Source organism: Gossypium arboreum, chromosome 8 (genome assembly GCF_025698485.1).
Source record: "Gossypium arboreum isolate Shixiya-1 chromosome 8, ASM2569848v2, whole genome shotgun sequence".
Classification (NCBI taxonomy): Eukaryota; Viridiplantae; Streptophyta; class Magnoliopsida; order Malvales; family Malvaceae; genus Gossypium; species Gossypium arboreum.
Genome location: NC_069077.1, coordinates 51,776,887 through 51,799,499, shown reverse-complemented (window position 1 = coordinate 51,799,499; position 22,613 = coordinate 51,776,887).

Sequence of the window (22,613 nt, the reverse complement as noted above, 5' to 3'; positions counted from 1 at the left end):
CTTATTATTTTCATATGAACTTACTAAGCCTAAAGCTTACCCTCCACTCCTTTCCCATGTTCTCTAGTGTTGTCAGGTTAGCTCCGGTTGTAGTTCGTCGGAGATATTATCACACTGTCAAGCTGTTGCCATTGGTGTAAGTGATTTCAAGTACTTTGAGTCCATAGCATGTATAGGAGTTTAAATATTTGAGTGTGTGATATTTGTTTTAGCCAAACATATCAGCTTACACTAGCTATTGAGGTTGTAAACCTATTTATATATGTATGCATGTGCTATGGTCTTATGTGATGTATTTAAAATGATTATGGCATGAATGTGGTAAAGATGTGAGTAAAATCTATGATATCTATTGCATGAGAAATTGACATGATCATAACATGTTTATGGATGTTTAAGTGCCTATTTATGCTTTGTTGTATGCTATTGTATAAGTGTGTGTGGGTATGTTATGAGGGTGACAAAATGGCTTGGAAAATAACCTTGCATTTGTCCACACGGGTAGGCACACGGGCGTGTGCCATGGCCGTGTGACATTTTGGGGATCCTGACGTCAGAAACAGAATACCCAGGTTTTTGTAGACGACCGAAGACACGGGCGTTTCGTGGCTGTGTGAGGGACACTGACATGTGTCTGGCCGTGTGAAAACCCCTATAGGTGTGAATTAGAAATTAATTCCGCACGGGCGTGTGCCCTATACCCACACGGGCATGTGGAGCCTTAAAGCATGAAAATTTCCAAGTTTTTCTTGAATTCTCGGTTTAGTCCTGAACCGGCCCGAATGTATGGTTTGGGCCTCATAAGCCCGTTTAAGGGACAAAATGTATGTGCAATGAAAACTTTTAAATTCGAACGAAATTTCATGGCCGATTTTAGTATGGAAGTATTGGCTTAAGTGCAGTAGTACCTCGAACCCTGTCTCGGTGTCGGATACGGGCGAGGGGTGTTACAATGTCCATGTTTTTACACACGGGCGAGGACACGGGGATGTCATGGCCGTATGAAGTACACGAGCCAGGGACACGGGCGTGTGCCAGACTATGTGAAAACCTCTGTAGGTGTACAATTAGAATTGATTCCACACGGGTGGAGGACATGGGCGTGTCCCCGTATTGCTTAGGCCGTGTGAGCCACATAGGCCATCAATATGCCCATGTTGAAATGGCCACATGGGCGTGTTGTCGTTCCCCACAGGCGTGTGCCTTGTTTCAGAATCAAATTTTCTCTAGATGGTTTAAGGGTCTGGGTTGATACCGAATAGTTCCCAATGGTCGATTAGGGGCTCGTAGGCCCATCACAAGAGGTTTAAAGTAGAAATTGAAAAGGTTTTAATTGGACCGAGTCTGGGTGACCTGTGAATGTTTGTGTGTATGAGATCGAGTTAGGCAATGCCTCATATTCTACTCCGGTGTGGGTTACGGATATGGGGTGTTACATTTATTATTCTAACGGTGCTTACAATTTTATGACTTTGCAATCATGTAACCATTTCATGTATTTATAACATTTATATAAATTACATAAACATCTACTACATTCAAATCAAATACAACATTCAATTAAAACATATTAACATACGAAATTAAGTTACACGAACTTACCTTGATAACAACTCGTATAAGAAAATCTACTAATCCAAAACTCTCTTTTCCTCGATCTAGCTTTGAATTTGAGTTATTTGGCTCTATATAAATGAATTTAATCATCCATTTATCACATTTCATGTGACAGCCCTAATTTGACCCTAGTCAGAAAGTGCTTCCGGGACCACAAAACCGAGTCACGAAAATAATTAGATGTTATATTTTGTGCTTATTATATGGAAAGTGCATGTGTGAAAAATTTCATGCTTTGATTTTGTCATTTGTTTGTGAAATTATTAAATAGGACTTATGTGAAAATTTTTGAAAATGTGATAGGTTAATTTGAAGTGGCCAAATAATTTATGGTGTAAAATAGGTGGATTTTCATGTCAAAATTTCCACTTTAATTTGTAGTGGCCGGCCATAATGATGATGAGAAGCAATATATGCATTATTTATTAATATTATAATAGTTAATGGCTTAAATTATGAAATAAAAATTAATTAAAATAAGAAAAGATGATAAAAAGAAAAACAAAATGTTTTGGTTTATCTTCTTCCTTAGCTTAGCCGAATCTTAAAGAATAAAAGGGGAGATAGCCATTCGGTCACCTTTGAGTTGGAATTAAGGTAAGTAATTCATGTTAGTTTTTGAGAATTTAGCATAATTTAAGCTAGTTACTAAGTCCCTTACTTAGCCCATGTCAAAATTTTGAATTGTGTGGTGATATGAGTAATCGGCTATGGAAGAATTTGAAGGGAATGGTTGTTGTCTTCATGTTTTAATGAGTAATTGTGGATGAGTGAATTTTGAGCTAGCTAAATGTTCATATAGGTGCATTAGATAAGAAGGTGAAATTGGCTTGTGTGTATGTGTAGATGCCGAATGTGAATTTAGATAACATTGAGTAATGTTGCGTTTTAAAATGATGAAATGGAGATTTAAGCTTGATAGAATTTTGTTAAGAATGAATGAAAGAATATGTGTATTCGGCTATGGATGTTTGGATAATAAATTAGTGTGGATGCCATGATGAGTTATGCTCAAATTATAAGTTGAATTTAAAGCTTGTTAAATTGCTCTTAATATTTCCGGATAAGTTACTTAGTTAAGCTTGTTAATTTTTCCCTTAATATTTCCGGATAAGTTACTTAGTTAAGCTTATTAAATTTGCCCTTATTATTTCAGGATAAGTTACTTAGTTAATGAAAATTTTAAAGTACTTAGTTAATTGATACTAGGTTAATGGTCTGTGTATAAATTAATATAAAATTTGTATATGTACTAAAGGTTGTAGATGAATTCGGCCTTGGGAGAAATTTTGGTATAAAATGCTTGAATGTTAACAGGTTATTGCTTTAATGACCGAATGTGTCAATGGCTAATGCATGGACTAGTTGATCAATATATGTTAAAGGGGAAACGCAAATAAATATCTATTTGATGAGCTATATATATATTCGGCTATATAGTAAAGATATACATATGAAAGTATGATAAGCCTTATGAGTTTTGTGTTTGTGTATGTGTACTAAGTATACAATGAATATTCGGCTATAAGCTAGCTTGATGGGACCTTAATCAATTAAATTTTGTTTGAATTACCTCAAGAGCATAGAGAACCAAGGTTGGATAGGGGAAAAGAGAAAGTAGTTGAATAGCCGAACCGAGACTGTTCGAAAATATATTTGAGGTAAGTTTTAAGTTGTTAAATATTTATAATATTCGATAATGACATGACAGATTATGAGAATTAAGTATTACTTGTCATATATGTATATGGCCGAATGGCAATTGTAGTGGAAGTAAAATGTGATATGCTTTTATGATCAAACGATAGTGTTAGATGAATATGAGTAAGATGTTATGTGTAAACTATCAAATGTTGAATGTGAGTGATGAAATGAGATAAAAGTGAATAAAATGTAGGATGATATATTCAAAGAATGCTTATACCCAATTTGGTGTGATTGTGTTATATGAAACTTGTTGATTTGAATATCGCACAGTACTATTCGGGCCTTTGAGCCTAGCAGGCTATAATGCCGGTGAGATACTATTCGGGCCTTTGAGCCTAGCAGGCTATACTACTGTTGAGATACTATTCGGACTTTCGAGCCTAGCAGGTTATAATGCCGGTGAAATGATATCGGGCTTCGAGCCTAGCAGGCGAAATGCCGGTGAATGAATTCAGGTTTTTAAACCTAGCAGGCTGAATGCCAGTGATTTGATAAAAGTCTAAAACTAAGATACCTCGTGTTAGAACGATAAATGAATACATTCAATACGTTAAGTTGGCCAGGTACATATTACGTATTTATATGTGAGTATGATTTGAATTGAATCATAAGTGTATAATGTGATACATATGTTAATAAATGTTATATCTATATCTATGATCATGATACATTCGGTCAAGGTGTGAAAGTATGCGAAAATATTCGATTTATTTATGCCATATGAATTCAGATTAAGTGAAATTAGAATGCTAATTGTGCATTATGTGCTTGTGTATATTCGACCAAATGGTAATATATCTATAAAATGACTTCTTAGGAAATTGAATAATTGATGTATAATTGAGTTTATTTGTTGCATTGCTTAAAACTTACTAAGCTTATGAAAGCTTACTCCGTTTGTTACGTTTCTCTGTTTTATAGATTGTTGACTCCAGTCACCTGCTCGGAAAGGGATCGTCAGCAACTCGTCACACTATCTATCATTTTGCTATTACTATGTTTTGAAGCTAGTATGGCATGTATAGAATAGACTTAAGTGAATGGTATTTTTGAGATGTTGTTGTATATGGGCCATGCGAATATGACATCTTTTGAATGTTTGTATAAAGTTTTTGAATGCATATAAAAGTTAATGTTCTTATATCAATTTGATTGTACAAATGTGATATTTTGGGTTAGTAACACTTCATAACCCATTCCGGCGATGGATACCGGTTATAGGGGTGTTATATTTTATTGGTATCAGGGCTACGGTTTAGTCAATTCTAGGACTAACGTAGTATGTTTGAGTCTAGATATACATGCCATAAAGTGTTAATATGATAGTTTGAAGATTTCTGATAGTTGAAAAGTGTTTTTCGTATAGTAATAAATTTCGATCCCGATCGAGCAGTAGCTGATGATGTAGAGAGCATAGCGCCTGCTCCCGCGCTAGGGATAGCGCCGTTGGACTCTCAACCGAATGCTAGTAATCAAAATGATGAGGCTAAACAAGCTTTCTATGCTATGATGAACGATTGGTTTACTCAGTATATTCGGACTAATCCGGTTGTTTCATATCCTCCACCCCCGACTAATACAACCCCTGCACTTGTGGTGCCTCCTGTAGTTGACCCGTTAAGGTTGAACAAGCCCCCGATTGATAGAATTCAAAAGAACGGGGCTACTTAATTCAAGGCTACTGATAGTGATGATGCCGTGCAAGCTGAGTTTTGGCTTGATAATACCATTCGTGTGTTTGAAGAATTATCGTGCACACCCGATGAGTGCTTAAAATGTGCTATATCTCTGTTACGTGATTCTGTCTACTATTGGTGGAATACTTTGGTTTCAGTGGTGCCAAAAGAACGGGTTACTTGGGAATTCTTTCAACCAAGTTCCGTAAGAAATATATCAGTCAAAGATTCATCGATCAGAAACGGAAGGAATTTCTTGAGCTCAAATAGTGTTCTATGATAGTTACCGATTATGAGCAAAAGTTTGTCAGACTTAGTAGATATGCTCGGGAATGTGTTTCGTCTGAGGCTATAATGTGTAAACGCTTCGAGGACTGGTTGAATGAAGACATCAAACTGTTGGTGGGTATTTTGGAAATCAAAGAGTTTGTAGTGCTTGTCGAGCGAGCTTGTAAAGCTGAAGAGCTCGGTAAAGAGAAAAGAAAAGCTGATGATGGAGCTAGAGAGTTCCGTAAAAGATCTTCGGGAAAATCCTTTCATCAGTCATTGAAGAAATTTAGAGATGACTCAAGCCGATCTAAGAATACTTCTAGTTTTTCCAGACGGGACCGTGATCGACCCCCTGTGAGTACGCGAGCCACCTCTGTTGCCAGTGTCGGCAATGATCGTCAGGACAGATCTGAGTGCAAGCATTGTGGTAAATGGCATTCAGGAAGCTGTAGATTTCATGACCGCTCTTATTTCAAGTGTGGATCAGTTGATCACTTTATCCGAGACTGTCCGAAATTAGCTAAACAGAATATTGATCCGAGTGGGAGACCTAGTAACACTATAACACTAGGTAGACCATCTAGACATACGGGTAATGCTAGTGGAAATCAGAGAGGGACCAAAGATACTACTATATGTTCTGAGGCTTGTGCTCCTTCCAGAGCATATGCTATATGCGCGCGAGGAGGCTTCTTCGCCAGATGTTATTACTGTTACTTTCACTCTTTTTGATACTGATGTTATTGCTTTGATTGATCCCGGTTCTACTCATTCATATGTGTGTGAAACTTTGGCATCCAGTAAGACTCTACCTGTTGAGTCTACTGAGTTTGTGATTCGGGTGTCGAATCCTTTGGGCCGTTATGTGATATCCTCATGTTGGCTCAGAAATATGTGAAAAAGGGGTGTGAAGCATATTTTACGTACGTACTGGTTAGTAAAGAATTAGAAAAGAAACTTGAGACTGTGCCTGTGGTTTGTGAATATCCGGATGTTTTCCCCGAGGAATTACCTGGATTACCACCTGTTCGAGAGATAGAGTTTGGTAATGAACTTGTACCAGGGACTACAGCTATTTCGATAGCTCCGTATCGAGTGGCACCAACCGAATTAAAAGAATTGAAATCTTAGTTGCAAGAGTTGACAGATAGAGGTTTTGCTCTACCGAGTTTTTCTCCCTAGGGTGCACCAGTGCTATTTGTGAAAAAGAAAGATAGAACCATAAGAATGTGCATTAATTATCGTCAGCTTAATAGGGTAACGATAAAGAATAAATATCCGTTGCCGTGAATCGACGATTTGTTTGATCAACTGAAAGGAGCCTCAGTATTTTTGAAGATAGACTTGAGACCGGGTTATTATCAGTTGCGAGTTAGACACTCTGACGTGCCTAAACTTGCTTTCAGAATGAGATACGGACATTATGAATTCCTAGTGATGCCGTTTGGGCTCACTAATGCCTCTGCTGTTTTCATGGGTTTAATGAATCAGATTTTTAGACAGTATTTGGATCGGTTTGTAGTCGTGTTTATAGATGACATTTTGATCTATTCACGCGATGAAACTGAACATGCCGAGCACTTGAAGTTAGTATTGCAGATTTTGCGAGAGAAGCAATTATATGCGAAGTTCAGTAAATATGAATTCTGGTTGAGAGAAGTCAGCTTTTTGGGGCATATTGTATCCGCATCGGGCATCCGGGTTGATCCGAGTAAAATTTCAGCTATACTCGATTGAAAGCCTCCGAGAAATGTTTCAGAAGTTCAAAGCTTTTTGGGACTGTCGGGTACTACAGACGGTTTGTGAAAGGTTTCTCGATGATAGCAACACCGATGACAAAGTTGTTTCAGAAAGATATCAAGTTTGAGTGGTCGAAAAAGTGCCAGAAAATTTTTGATCAATTGAAAACTCTTTTGACTAAAGCTCCAGTGTTAGTTCAGCCAGATTCCGGTAAAGAATTTGTGATCTACAGTGATGCGTCTCTAAATGGTTTGGGCTGTGTGTTGATGCAAGAGGGTAGAGTTGTACGTACGCTTCGAGACAATTGAATCCACATGAGAAAAACTATCGGACTCATGATCTCGAATTAGCTGCTATTGTTTTTGCTTTGAAAATTTTACGTTACTACTTGTTCGGGGAAAAATGCCATGTGTATTCCGATCACATAAGTCTCAAGTGCTTGATGACTCAAAGAGATTTGAATTTGAGACAAAGACGTTGGCTAGAATTTTTGAAATATTACGAGCTTGTTATTGATTACCATCTGGGAAAGGCTAACGTGGTTGCTGATGCTTTAAGCCGTAAATCACTATTTATTTTACGAGCAATGAATGTGCATCTGTCTGTGTCTGCTGATGATGTGTTAGTAGCGGAGTTAAAAGCAAAACTGTTATTGATGCAACAAATCCGTGAAGCTCAAAAAGTTGATGATGAATTAGTTGCAAAACGAGCACTATGTGTTTCGAAAGAGAATTTAGAGTTTTTGATTGATAGTAATGATTGTTTGAGGTTCAGAAATCGATTATGTGTTCTGAGAAATTCAGAGCTTATTCCAATGATTTTGAGCGAGGCTGATAGCAGCCAAATGCCAGTTCACCCGGGTAGTACGAAAATGTACAACGATCTGAAACGTCAGTATTGGTGGCATGGTATGAAACGAGACATTTCTGACTTTGTTTTGAAATGTTTGATATGTCAACAAGTGAAAGCTGAACATCAAGTGCCTTCGGGATTACTTCAGCCGATCATGATACCCGAGTGGAAGTGGGATCGAATCACGATGGATTTTGTATCTGGGTTGCCATTGTCTTCAAACAAGAAAGATGCGATCTGGGTTGTGGTTGATAGATTGACAAAATCGGCTCATTTTATTCCGGTACGTACGGATTATTCACTTGTTAAGTTAGCCGAATTGTATGTTTCTCACGTAAGGTTACACGGGGTACCTACTTCTATTGTGTCGGATAGAGATCCGAGATTCACATCACGGTTTTGGAAGAAATTGCAAGAAGCATTGGGTACTAAGTTGCATTTTAGCACCAGTTTTCATCCCCAGACCGATGGTCAATCCGAGCAAATTATTCAGATACTCGAGGATATGTTGAGATGTTGCATCCTTGAGTTTAGTGCCTCGTGGGAACGATACTTGCCTTTGGTTGAATTCCCATATAATAATAGTTTTCATTCGAGCATCAAGATGACACCTTACGAGGCTTTGTACGGTCGTAAATGTCGTACACCTTTGTTTTGGACCGAACTCAGTGAGAATAAGATTTACGGAGTTGATTTGATTAAAAAGGCCGAACAAAAAGTAAGAGTAATCCGTGAAAGTCTGAAAGCACCATCAGATCGTCAAAAATCGTATGCAGACTTGAGATGGAAAGATATAGAGTATCAAGTCGGAGACAAAGTGTTTCTTAAAGTTTCACCGTGGAAAAAGGTACTCAGATTTGGCCGTAAAGGCAAATTGAGCCCAAGATTTATCGGACCATACGAAATTTTAGAATGGATTGGGCCGGTTGCTTATAGACTACTTTTTCCACCTGAACTTGAAAAGATTCACAATGTTTTTCATGTTTTGATGCTCCGTCAGTATAGATCCGATCCTTGTCATGTGATTAGTCCATAGGAGATTGAAATTCAGTCTGATTTGAGTTATGAAGAGGAACCGGTTCGTATTTTGGCTCGGAAAGTAAAAGAACTACAAAATAAGAAAATCTCATTAGTGAAAGTACTGTGGCTCAAACACGGGGTTGAAGAAGCAACTTGGGAGCCAGAGGACTCAATGAAAGAACGTTATTCTAACCTTTTCACTAGTAAGATTTTTGGGGACAAAAATTTCCTAAGGGGGGGAGAGTTGTGACAGCCCTAATTTGACCCTAGTCGGAAAGTGGTTTCGGGACCACAAAACCGAGTCACGAAAATAATTAGATGTTATATTCTGTGCTTATTATATGTGAAAGTGCATGTGTGAAAAAGTTCATGCTTTGATTTTGTCTTTTGTATGTGAAATTATTAAATAGGACTTATGTGAAAATTTTTGAAAATGTGATAGGTTAATTTGAAGTTGCCAAATAATTTATGGTGTAAAATAGGTGGATTTGCATGTCAAATTTTCCACATTAATTTGTATTGGCCGGCCATAATGATGATGAGAAGCAATATATGCATTATATATTAATATTATAATAGTTAATGGCTTAAATTATGAAATAAAAATTAATTAAAATAAGAAAATATGATAAAAAGAAAAACAAAATGTTTTGGTTCATCTTCTTCCTTAGCTTAGCCGAATCTTAAAGAAGAAAAGGGGAGATAGCCATTCGGTCACCTTTGAGTTGGAATTAAGGTATGTAATTCATGTTAGTTTTTGAGATTTTAACATAATTTAAGCTAGTTACTAAGTCCCTTACTTAGCCCATGTCAAAATTTTGAATTGTGTGGTGATATGAGTAACCGGCTATGGAATAATTTGAAGGGAATGGTTGTTGTCTTCATGTTTTAATGAGTAATTGTGGATGAGTGAAGTTTGAGCTAGCTAAATGTTCATATAGGTGCATTAGATAAGAAGGTGAAATCGACTTGTGTGTATGTGTAGTTGCCGAATGTGAATTTAGATAACATTGAGTAATGTTGCGTTTTAAAATGATGAAATGGAGATTTAAGCTTGATAGAATTTTGTTAAGAATGAATGAAAGAATATGTGTATTGGGCTATGGATGTTTGGATAGTAAATTAGTGTGGATGCCATGATGAGTTATGCTTAAATTATAAGTTGAATTTAAAGCTTGTTAAATTGCTCTTAATATTTCCGGATAAGTTACTTAGTTAAGCTTGTTAAATTTGCCCTTAATATTTTCGGATTAGTTACTTAGTTAAGCTTGTTAAATTTGCCCTTATTATTTCCGGATAAGTTACTTAGTTAAAGAAAATTTTAAAGTACTTAGTTAATTGATACTTGGTTAATGGTGTGTGTATAAATTAATATAAACTTTGTATATGTACTAAAGGTTGTAGATGAATTCGGCGTTGGGAGAAATTTTGGTATAAAATGCTTGAATGTTAACAGGTTATTGCTTTAATGACCGAATGTGTCAATGGCTAATGCATGGACTAGTTTATCAATATATGCTAAAAGGGAAATGTAAATAAATACCTATTTGATGAGCTATATATATATATTCGGCTATAAGGTAAAGATATATATATGAAAATATGATAAGCCTTATGAGTTTTGTGTTTGTGTATGTGAACTAAGTATACAATGAATAGCCTGATGGGACCTTAATAAATTAAATTTTGTTTGAATTAGCTCAAGAGCATAGAGAACCAAGTTTGGACAGGGAAAAAGAGAAAGTAGTTGAATAGCCAAACCGAGACTGTTCGAAAATATATTCGAGGTAAGTTTTAAGTTGTTAAATATATATAATATTCGATAATGACATGACAGATTATGAGAATTAAGTATTACTTGTCATATATGTATATGGCCGAATGACAATTGTAATAGAAGTAAAATGTGATATGCTTTCATGATCAAATGATAGTGTTAGATGAATATGAGTAAGATGTTATGTGTAAACTATCAAATGTTGAATGTGAGTGATGAAATGAGATAAAAGTTAATAAAATGTAGGATGATATATTCGAATAATGCTTGTACTCAATTTGGTGTGATTGTGTTATATGAAACTTGTTGATTTGAATATCGCACAGTACTATTCAGGCCTTTGAGCATAGCAGGCTATAATGCCGGTGAGATACTATTCGAGCCTTTGAGCCTAGAAGGCTATAATGCCAGTGAGATACTATTCAGGCCTTTGAGCCTAGCAGGCTATAATGCTGGTGAGATACTATTCGGGCTTTCGAGCCTAGCAGGCTATAATGCCGATGAAATGATATCGGGCTTCGAGCCTAGCAGGCGAAATACCGGTGAATGAATTCAGGTTTTTAAACCTAGCAGGCTGAATGCCGGTGATTTGATAAAAGTCTAAAACTAAGATACCTCGTGTTAGAACGATAAATGAATACATTCAATACGGTAAGTTGGCCAGGTACGTATTATGTATTTATATGTGAGTATGATTTGAATTGAATCATAAGTGTATAATGTGATACATACGTAAATAAATGTTATATCTATATCTATGATCATGATACATTCGATCAAGGTGTGAAAGTATGCGAAAATATTCGATTTATTTATGCCATATGAATTCAGATTAAGTGAAATTAGAATGCTAATTGTGCATTATGTGCTTGTGTACATTCGGCCAAATGGTAATATATCTATAAAATGACCTCTTAAGAAATTGAATAATTGATGTATAATTGAGTTTATTTGTTGCATTGCTTAAACCTTACTAAGCTTATGAAAGCTTACTCCGTTTGTTACGTTTCTCTGTTTTATAGATTGTTAACTCCAGTCACTTGCTCGGAAAGGGATCATCAGCAACTCGTCACACATCTATCATTTTGGTATTACTATGTTTTGAAGCTAGTATGGCATGTATAGAATAGACTTAAGTGAATGGTATTTTTGAGATGTTGTTGTATATAGGCCATGCGAATATGGCATCTTTTGAATCTTTGTATAAAGTTTTTGAATGCATATAAATGTTAATGTTCTTATGTCAACGTGATTTTACAAATGTGATATTTTGGGTTGGTAACACTTCATAACCCATTTTGGCGACGGATACGGGTTATAGGGGTGTTACATTTCACATTCAATTGGACTCAATTTACACCCTAGGCAAAATTACCATTTTACCCTTAAACTTTTCATAAATTCCAATTTCATCCCTAGGCTCGAAAAATGAAATTTATGCAATTTAGTTCTCATTCCAAGCCTAATCAAAATTTCAATATAAAATTTACAGCACATATATTCTATAAAATTCAAAATTTTTCTTCAATTTTTACAAATTTACAATTTAGTCCTTAAATCACATTTTCATTAAAATTCACTTTGTAAAAGTTGTTTATCTATCAACAACCTATCATTTTCTACCATAAATTTCAAAATTTCAGCATATTCATCCATGAGAAAATTTCTATACTTTGATAACTTTTCAAATTAATCCCATAAATAGATAGATTAGATTATCTCGATCTCAGAAATATAAAAATTACTAAAAACGGGACAAGAATACTTACTCAATTAAGCTTGATAAGTTTCTTCTCTCTCCTAGGGTTTCCATGTATTTGGGGAAGAAGATGACATAAAATAAGATGATATTTTCTTTTTAATTATTTATCATCTTTTAATTATTTTACTTTCCAATTTAGTCCCTAACCTTTTCTAATTTTTCCATGGATAAATCACCAAAAATAGCTACTAACTTTTCTTTAATGGTCTAATTCCCGTATAAGGACCTCAAGTTTTGAATTCCATAGCTATTTGATCCTTCTAGCTACTAGAATCCAACTTTTGTATTTTATGCAATTTGGTCATTTCCATAATTAAGTACCTAATCGATAAAATTTTCTTATCAGAATTTTCATATGACATTCCTAACATAATTGAAACCATGCAAAAATATAAAAATACATTTTCTTTCCTACTTGGATTTGTGGTCCCGAAACCACTATTTCGACTTCACTGAAAATGGGTAATTACAACACTCTCCCCTTAAGAATTTTCGTCCTCGAAAATCTTACTAGTACAGAGATTTGGATATTGCTTTCTCATGGTATCCTTCGGTTCCCACTTAGCTTCTTCTATACCATGTCATTGCCAAAGAACTTTTACTAAAGCCACCTTTTTTTCTTAATTCCTTCGTTTTATAGGCCAAGATTTTAATTGGTTCTTTACTGTAAGTCATATTAGGCTGAATCTCAACTTCTGTTGGAGAAATAACATGTGAAGGATTTGACCGATACCTTCGTAACATAGACACATGAAAAACATTATGAATCTGATCAAGTTCTAGTGGTAAGGCTAACCGATATGCAACAGATCCAATTCTTTTTGTGATTTCATATGGCCCAATGAACCGTGGACTCACTTTTACTTTACGGCCAAACCGAAGAACTTTCTTCCAAGGTGATGCTTTCAAGAATACCTTATCACCAACTTGAAATTCTATTTCTTTTCGTTTAAGATCAGCATAGGACTTTTGGCGATCAGAAGCTACTTTCAAACTATCCTGAATTACTTTCACCTTTTCTTTTTCTCACTAAGTTCTGTCCAATACAATGGTGTTCTACATTTTTTACCATACAAAGCTTTGTATGTTGCCATTTTGATACTAGACTGATATCTATTATTGTAAGCAAATACAACTGAAAGTAGATATTTTTCCTAGTTACCTTCAAATTCCAAAATACAACACCGAAGCGTATCTTCTAAAATCTGTATCACACATTCAGATTGACCATCTGTCTAGGGATGGAATGCAGTGCTGAAATGTAACTGTGTACCCAGAGCTTCTTGTAATTTGCTCCAGAATCGACATGTAAATCAAAGATCTCTATTAGAAATAATGGAGACAGGCACTCCATGTAATCTAACAATTTTAGAAACATATATTTCAGCCAATCTATCTAAAGAATAATCCATACATACCGGAATAAAGTGTGCCTATTTTGTTAACCAATCAACGATTACCCAAATGGCATCTTTCTTCTTAGGAGACAGGGGTAATCCTGATACAAAGTCCATGGTAATTCTTTCCCATTTCAATTCCGGTATTGTAATTGGCTGTAACAATCCCGAAGCCAACTGATGCTTAGATTTTACTTGCTGACATACCAAACATTTTGATACAAACTTAGAAATATCTCATTTCATTCCCAGCCACCAGTACATATTTTTCAAATCATTATACATTTTATTACTACCAGGATGAATAGACGTGTTACCATTATGAGCGTTATTCAAAATCTTCTATACTAGTTTTGAATTCTTTGGTACACATCTTCTACCTCTGAATAACAAAAAACCATCATTCCTGATCTCAAATTCTGAATCAGGAATCGATTCACACTGAATCTGTTTTGCTTGGAACTTACTATCATCGTTTTTAGCTTCAGAAACCTACTGCAAAAACATCGGTCTAGCTTTTTAACATACCCATGATTGAACCACCATCAGATAATATCAATCAAGTATTCATTTCTCGTAAAGGAAATAGGGATTTTCTACTCAGAGTATCTGCAACCACATTGGCTTTTCCCGGATGATAGTCAATAACCAAATCATAAACTTTCAATAACTCAAGCTACCTGCGCTGTCTTAAATTCAAATCTTTTTGTGACATTAAATACTTCAAACTTTTATGAGCAGTGAATATATGACATTTTTCACCAAACAGATAATGTCGCCATATTTTCAATGCAAATACAATTACAGCTAACTCAAGATCATGTATTGGGTAATTTCTTTCATGTAGTTTTAGCTGTCTTGAAGCATAACCTATTACTTTACCTTTTTGTATCAAAACACAACCTAAACCATTTAACGATGCACACTGTAAATTACAAATTCCTTACCCGATTTAAGATGAACTAACACAGGTGCCTCTGTCAATAAAGCTTTCAACCTATCAAAACTTTGTTGACATTTATCAGACCATTCAAATTTCACATCTTTTTACAGCAAACGAGTCATCGGAGAAACTATCATTGAAAAGCCTTTTATAAATCTCTGATAATATCCAGCAAGTTCCAAAAAACTTCTGACTTCAAACATGTTTTTTGCTAGCTTCCAATTTACAATATTTGAAATTTTGCTTGGATCTACTTGAATACCTTCTGCAGATACAATATGTCTGAGAAAACCAACCTTCCGTAACCAAAATTTACATTTACTAAATTTGGCATACAATTGTTTTTCACGTAGTGTTTGCAGAACAATTCTCAAATGATTTGCATGTTCATTTTCATCTCGAGAGTGAACGAAAATATCGTCTATAAATACGACCACACACCTGTCTAAATATGGTTTAAAAATTCTGTTCATCAAATCCATAAACACTATAGGTGCTTTTGTTAAACTGAATGGCATCACAAGAAACTCATAATGTCCATACCTAGTTTTGAAAGCTATCTTTGGCACATCAGAATATTTTACTCTTAGCTGATAATAGCTAGAACAAAGATCAATATTTGAAAATAAAGTAGCACCTTTCAACTGGTCAAATAGATCATCAATTCGAGGCAATGGATACTTGTTCTTTATTGTAACTTTGTTGAGCTGTCTGGAATCAATGCACAGCCTCAAAAATCCATCTTTCTTCTTTACAAATAGAACCGGTGCACCCCATGGTGAGAAACTAGGTCGAGCAAAACCTCTGTCAATTAGTTCTTGCAACTGTGCTTTCAACTCTTTTAATTTGGTAGGAGCCATTCTGTAGGGTGCTATAGATATTGGTGTTGTTCCCGGTAAAAGATCTATAGAGAACTCCATTTCTCTAACCAATGGTAAACCAGGTAATTCCTCTAGAAACACATCAAGAAAATCACATACAATAGGAACTGGCTGGATCTTCGACTCAGATACATTAGTGTCCAACACATAAGTAAGATAAGCTTCGTAACCTTTTCTGACATATTTTTGTGCTGATATTGTTGAAATCACATTAGATAACCCATCTAATTTATCAGATTCAACATGGAGTAATTCACCACTCTGATATTTCAATACAATATATTTCTAGTTACAATTCACCACTGCATCATATTGGGTTAACCACTCCATTCCCAAAATCACATCAAATTAATCAAATGGCAATAACATCAAATCAGCCAAAAAGAAATAACCTTTTACCATCAATAGACAGTTTTTACAGGCTTTATCCACAATAACATACTGGCCCAGGGGATTTGAAACTTTAACCATAAATTCAGTGAATTCAACAAGTAAATTTTTAATAGACACTAGATTTTTGCATATGTATGAATATGTGGAACCAGGATAAATCAAAGAAGTATATCAGTATCAAGTAGAGAAAATGTACCAGTAATGACGTCTAGTGCAAAGATATCTTCTCTAGCACGAATATAGAATATGTTCTTTCTCGTGCTCGTGCCTCAAATTTAACTGTTGTATTCTTTTGTAGTACCTCGACTACCACTGATATTGCCGGAATGACGAGGTGGTATGCCTCTTAAAGCAGGATTACTCAGCTTTGAAGTTTGTTCAATATCTTTTTCAACCCTTTCTGGACAATCTTTAAGAAAATGATCAAGAGAGCCACATTTATAACATTCTCCACTTCTCAACCACTATTCCCTAAAATGAAATTTGTTACAAAATTTATATTTTGATTTAGGATTACCAACAAAACCAACATTGGTTACAGATGGAGATGAGGATCTCGAGTTAGAGTGTTGAGAGCCTCGCTCTTTTCTAGAATATCCTACTGATGCTGTAAAATGATCATAATACTTCTTTGATTTCTTAGAAGTAGATAATTGCTACTTTTTCATAATTCTTTTACCAAAAACCCGAGCTTTGTTTATTTTCTTTACTCAATTCTTCAGCTTTATGTGCTTGATCAGCCAGTACTGCAAATTTCCTTAATTCAAGAATACCAATTAACAGCTTAATATTTTTATTTAAACCCTTTTCAAAACATTTGCACATATCAGCCTCAGTTGGAACCCATTCTGTGGCATACTTGCTCAACCGAGCAAATTCTCGCTCATACTCAGATACAGTTATATTTCCCTGTTTGAGTTTTAAAAATTATTTCTTTTTCTGATCCAGAAATCTCTGACTAACATATTTCTTTCTAAATTTGGTCTGGAAAAAATTCCCATGTAATGTTTTCTCTTGGTACAACAGAAGTTATGGTATTCTACCAATGATAAGTTATGTCTTTCAATAAAGAAATTACACATTTCAAACATTTAGCTGGTGTACAAGATAATTCATCTAAAACTCGGATGGTATTTTCCAACCAAAACTTAGATCTTTCTAGATCATCCTCTACAGTAGCTCTAAATTCCTCTGCCCCATACTTACACCTTTTATCTATCAGAGGCTTACCAGTTATAATAGGTTCAGCACCTTGTGGTACTTCAGGAACCAGTTGAGGGGCAGGTGGGGGAGGTTGTTGTATAGCGGGATTTGTTCTTATATACTAAGTGAACCATTCATTCATGATTTGAAAGAAGGCTTGTTTTGCCCCCTCACTTCGGCCTTTAGATACGGGCCTTCCATGCAGCTCTTTAAACTGAAGCTGAAGCATTGCTCTCAGCTTTCTCGGTTTTAGCTCTAGCTTGGTTGAATGACATTACTATATGAAAAACACATTTAAAATGGTTAGGAGATATCACACTATCACAAATTATATAATGACATGTATAGTTAAACTCATACTTGCTATGTTCAATTCAAGAATTGACTAAACCATAACTCTGATACTAGTAAATGTAACACTCCTAACCCGTATCCGTTGCTGAAATAGGATTTCGGAGTATTACCGAAGTTTACAAAATATTTACAGATAATTCATGTCATTTATTACTCATTTGTCAGGATTATTCATAACCTCCCTTAAATGGGCCCTCAAGGCCTAATATGAGTATTAGAATCGATTCGGCACTAAATCGGGAACTCATAGAATTTTTTGCAAAATTTTTAAAATTTTCCTAGATACAGGGCACACACGCCCGTGTGGTCCAGGGACACACCCGTGTGGCCTTAAAACATGCCCATACTGCAGACTGTGTTTGATACTATATAACTCTCTAACTTGTTCCACACGGCTAGCCACATACCCATGTGAATAGGCCATGTAATCTATTTCATTTTCAAAAATTAAGTGTAGGTTTTACACAGCCAAGACACACGCCCGTGTTATAGGCCGTATAGCACACACAGCTGAAACAATTGCCTATGTCTCTGCCCATGTACTCAATTCTGAGCATTCTGTTTCTCAATTTTAAAGTACAAGGGACACACGGCCTAACCACATCCCCATGTACCAGACCATGTGTCACACACGGTCATGACACACGCCCATATGTCTACCCGTATGGATAAAATAAAACCATTTCCTAGCTTTATTTCTCACTCAAATTTGCCAATAACCTATACTAAAATTTACAAATATAAACCAGCCCAATTCAAGCATTAAAATCAAGCCAATTCTAGCATCTAATATGATATTTTATCATATGCAATCATGGTTATAATCTTACCTTTGTTTTACTTATAGATTAAGCATAACTTGATCAATTATATTTAATAAACTTAATAGTAGGTATTTGTTTTAATAAAACCTTATAATTATACCAAACAAAACATTACTAGCCATTCCAATAGCTAGTTTACAAACCACATTTATATGCCATCAAAGGCCAAGTTACTTATACATACCATTATACCAAAATGAGGTTTCTATTTATACTAAAAAAAGCTAGTGGATAGTGTGATGGTGCTCCAACTATTCCCAACCTTCGCGAGCTTCTGAGATTATAAAACAGAGAAAATAAAACCTAGTAAGCATTATATGCTTAGTAAGTTCGTATAAAAGGAATTGAAGCTTACCAATCACATTTAACAACACTAAGCATTCAATGAACATGCTTTCATCATTTTGACAAATTTACCTAAACACATACTCAATCAAGCAATTTAGTCATATAATACATGTAAATATTAAATAAACATATATAAGCTCATCATATAATCCTTTATCAAACATTTCAAAAGCATTAAGAGTATATCTCTATTTATCTCATCATTTTCTCATGTCAATAATGTTATTCGTTGAATTACTGAAATATCGATGGATACTCAAATAGTACACTGAAGGTGTACATATCTATAAACCATCACTTCTTATTCAGGGAACATACTCTCGAGCCGCATGTCAGGATGCTCAAATGAGCCATGTAATCATGTAACAAGACACTTATCCTAGCTAATCAGGGAACTCATAAGAGTTTTACTCAAGAAGCTCAAAGAGCCTTTCAGATATCTTCAAAGAGATATTATCAGAGAGCTTTGGAGAAGGTAATAGAGAGTTCAAACGAGCTTAACAAGATGCTCATTAAGAGCTGCGTTTGTGTCCGCATTATATGTAGGATCACAACCGATTGTATGTCAGGACGCTTATAAAGAGCTACAGTAATGTGTAACAAATACAAGATCACTACTGATTAGAATGCTCGCAAGAACTATATATATATCGAGATGCTCGAGAGTTATATCAGGATTACTTGTCCGAGTTAAATCCTATCTGCAACATATGCAGAATCATATTTCTTGTACGAAAAATAACATGTATCCATCGATTTTCATTATTCCAATGATACTTACAATTTTATGACTTTTGCAATCATGTAACCATTTCATGTATTTAAAACATTTACTTAATAAAATTTAAATTATAACCTTTGCAATCATATTTACGCTTTTTAACATTACACATACAAAGAAAGATGGATCTCCTATGACTACTGAAGCTGCAGAAATTATGATATATTTACTTAATAAAATTTAAATTATTTTAAATATTTATCATGTTTATTTATAATGGTTTAAATCGTCATTTGTAATGCAAATAATTTTAAGTTATGTTGCATTTGTTTTGATTATATATTTCTTTCTAACTCTTTGATTGATTTATTAGCAGAAACTAAAGGATAAAAGGGTGGAGTATGAAGCGATCGCTTCAAGTGATAGTTCTGATCTTGACGACATTGATAACTGAATTCTTATTGAAGTTCTAGGTCATGAAAGGTATGGCCAGGTTCGATTTCAAGGATCTTTTGTTAACCGAACCCAATATTTTGGATCCAGCTCACAATAATACATGCCTTCGAGGAATCAGACTCAAGCTGAAGTTTAGAGGTTAAGAGACTAGATGACTTAGATGCAAGTGAGCACTGTTGAAAAAATTACTCAACTTAAGACGGAGGCAACATCGAGAGAAGCAGAGGGTCAAAGAAAATATGAAGAACTCCATCTACAACTTAAAGTGGAGGCAACAGCGAGGGAAGTAAAGGCAAACAGAAAATATGACGACCTCCAGTTACAGCTTCAGAATATAATGAAGATGTTTCAGTAGTCATAGAATCTGCCATCTTAGACGTTTATTTTCTTATTGTGAGAATATTTTAACAATATAACTTTTGAATATAATAAATTTTGTTATTTCATTTATTAATTTAGATTATATACATATTTCTTTCGTTGGATTTGAAGTATCATTTAGATTTGCAGTTTTTGCCTGGATTTGATGTTACAAGAAATTATGTTGACAATTTGAGTTCTATACGAATGAAAATGGGTTGGTAAAAATTTGCTAAATTTAGTGACGTTTTACCACAAATGCTGCCAAATAACATGACTTTTAGCGGCACTTTTACTAAAAACGCAGCTAAAGAACATGACCTTTAGCAACGTTTGTGGGAAAAGCGCCACTAAAGTCATGTTCTTTAGTGGTGTTTATGGGGAAAGCACTACTAAAAGTCATGTACTATAGCAGTGTTTTTCCATATAAGTGCCACAAATTTTAGTGGCACTTATAAGCACCGTTATAGGGCCAAAAAAACGCAGCTAAAAACCTAGTTTGCTATAGTGTTTTTAATTTGAATTTTCATAGATCTAAGTAAGAAAATTAAATATCTATGGTTTTAAATCCATCTTTTGCATAAAAATGGTGAGTCTCATAATAAAAAGCTAAGAGATGTTTTTAAAATGATTTTCATTATATTTAGACGAGATTAGAATGTTTACAAATTCAATTTATCAAAATCCTTAAGTAATTGCATGAATTAAATGGTTTCTTTTTAGAATGAGGATGAATAATGTTTTTCTGAAAAAATATTAATTAAATAAATTGAGTAAAGTTAAAGATGTAGGTCTATAGTTCAACCTAAGTTAGGGGTTAGGAGCTAGAAATTAAGGATTTAATTAAGTTAAAAATAAAAAATTAAGCGAAATAGATTTTATGAAATAAGTTGAATAAGTATGTGTGAGTGGAGAGTCATTGTATGAACACAAAGAAAGTAAGTTAGATTGTTTTTGAATGCTTAGAAATATGTATATTTTTGTGCGAAGTTGAAAATTTTGGTGGATCCTTAACAAATCGGGATAAAGGCAAGCAAAAACTTGTCTAGTTTGATGAGACGTAGTGAGATATAGGTGAGTGCATTTGTATGCTGTATTTTAGTATGAATTACTAGATCTAGAGAGTCAAAGTGAGACTTGCATACCACTACTTATGGTATTCGAACCTCAACTTTTTCCTAGCGTAAATTCTTGCAATTTTGTTTGAATAATTGAGTATCCATGTTGTGCAAATTTAAAAGGTATATGTAGGGTTTTGTTATTTATATATATAATATATATTTGCGTGCATGGGTGTTAAATATATAATAAATATTTATGTGTATTGGTGTTATATGTATAATATATATTTGGGTGCATGGGTGTTATATGTATAGTATATTTATGTAGTATGCTATATAAATAATACATATATATGTTCGGTTCTACTATACATAATATATATGTGTGAGTTCTATTATATATAATATATATGCGGTTATAGGTTTTGTATTATCTAATATACATAAATGTATATGGGACTTTTAATGTATGCTAAAGTTGATGCGACAAAGGTCATTAAATAGGTATGTAAATATATGTAATATATATTCGTATATGGTTATGTAGTACTTCCGAATGGACATAAAAATAAATAATATAATGTGGACTTTTATAACACGTGACTTCTATTGATAGTGCATATTTATGCATGCATGAACCCGTATGTGTATTATGAGCTTTACGGTAATGCAAGTTCTAATTAATGCAAAACTATATTATTGTGAAATTCTAAGTGCGAGCTCAACAAAAGTGTAAGCCAATTATATTGTGTAATAAAATGTGATTAATTAGATATGTTGTCAATGTAAACACTTAAAGCCATTAGATATCATTGGCATGTCATAGGGTTATGAATACTTATCCTCTTTTTATGTATTGGCCATTGTGGACTTGAGATAGCGGTGGAGAGATAAGGGAATGTCAAGCATAACTCCATTCTCTGTAGATAGCGTGATGTGTTTGGAGAGTTCGAGCGTATGTCCTGCACTTACATGGAGATAGTGAACAACTTTATTAGTCATGTGGTGTGCTTTCGAGATCTATTTATCCCATGAGTATATAATTGACTATGTTTCATATTCACGAATTGCCAATATATCGCTGTGTTGAGCATGAGAATTGGGTTATATGTGAATTGTTCAAGTATGTTCAAATCCTTACATATTTGATGTGTTTACTTATGTTGTATGCTTGTGTAATCACTGAGCTTTACCAAGCTCACACTCCCTACTTTACCTTGCAGATAAATAGTTCATGGGTTAGCGAGGCGG